Here is a 1,434-nt window from a genome sequence, read left to right as displayed (position 1 = left end):
CTACAATTATAAATATATAAATCTATATGTGTGTGTGTGTGTGTGTGTGTGTGTGTGTGTGTGTGTGTGTGTGTATTGCTGAGGCAATTAGGGTTAAGTGACTTTCCCAGAGTCACAAAACTAGGAAGTGTTATGTATCCCAGGTCACATTTAAAATGGGTCCTCCTGATTTCAAGGCTGGTGCTCTATCCACTGTATCAACTAGCTGCCCCTACAATTGTACTTTTTAAAAAAAAATTTCCACTATATTTTTGTACTTCCTTTTTTTTTTTGTTTTGTTTTTTTTTGTTTGTTTGTTTGTTTCACAGATTCTGATTTTTAAGGAATTCTTTTCCAGGAAAAAAAAAAAAAAAAGGAGACAATGTAAATCAACACAAACTATGTTCACTTCCTTTTTCTGTTTTTTTGTTTTTTGTTTGTTTTTTGTTTTTTTTTTTTAAATCTCTCCCATGGTTTTTCCCTATTGCTCTGATTTTTCTCTTCTAGCATGATTCACAAAACAATGTGTATTAAAAAATAAATAAGCTTATTATAATTCATAAAATGCAATTGGGGAATATTTAACAAACCACACAATAATACAATAGAACATAGTCATTAATGTGTGGTATTCTAAGTCAATATACAGCCTTTACCTATCCTGATGTATAATTTAGTGACCCTTATTTCTACTTGAACTTGATACCATTGTACAATGTTTCAACAGCTTTTCATTTATACTGATAGAGGGATTTTTTTTCATTCTGATGAAACCAGAGATCCTATTTGTTTCTATTTTTCTATGAAAAAAGCAATTAATTTCTCTCTGAGCTCTGGCCCTGCAATTGGCAACATGGTTAAATGTACCAAGAAGGTTGGAATTGTTGATAAATATGGAACACATCATAGTATGTCCCTAATAAAAATGGTGAAGAAAATTGAAATTAGCCAGCATGCCAAGTAAACATGCTCTTTCTATTGCAAGACAAAAATGAAAGGACAAACCATGGGTATCTGGCATTGTGGATCCTATAGCAGTAGTACCAGCAGTAGTTGGTGGTGCATGGACGTAAAATACCAACTCTGCTGTCACAGTCAGATCTGCCATCAGAAGACTGAAAGAATTGAAAGACCAATAAAATCTTCTTATCAAATATATATATATATATATATATATATATATATATATATATATATATATATATATATATATATACATATATATCCAATAATAAATGGGGAGAACAAAAAGCAATTAAGTTAATCACTAAAATTTTTGTAATTGTTTTAACATTTCATAAGCATGTATATATAGCCATTTTATTTTTTCAAAGGTGATCTTAAGTCCTGTTATGCTATAGAAATACATTCAGCATGGGACAGTGGAAAGATATTTTTCTTGCATAACTCTCATTTCTTTTTCCAATTTTTCCTCTGTTTCTCTTATATTATTTT

The 1,434-nt window shown here is 30.1% G+C and overlaps 1 pseudogene; it reads left to right on the top strand.

The window, feature by feature from the left end:
* Positions 1–832: 832 nt before the first annotated feature.
* LOC141553558 (large ribosomal subunit protein eL43-like) lies at positions 833–1,118 on the top strand (annotated as a pseudogene).
* Positions 1,119–1,434: the final 316 nt, after the last annotated feature.

Source organism: Sminthopsis crassicaudata, chromosome 2, assembly GCF_048593235.1.
Source record: "Sminthopsis crassicaudata isolate SCR6 chromosome 2, ASM4859323v1, whole genome shotgun sequence".
In the NCBI taxonomy this organism is placed as follows: Eukaryota; Metazoa; Chordata; class Mammalia; order Dasyuromorphia; family Dasyuridae; genus Sminthopsis; species Sminthopsis crassicaudata.
Note: the sequence above shows the minus strand (reverse complement) of the source record. Positions and strands in the feature narration are given on the sequence as shown.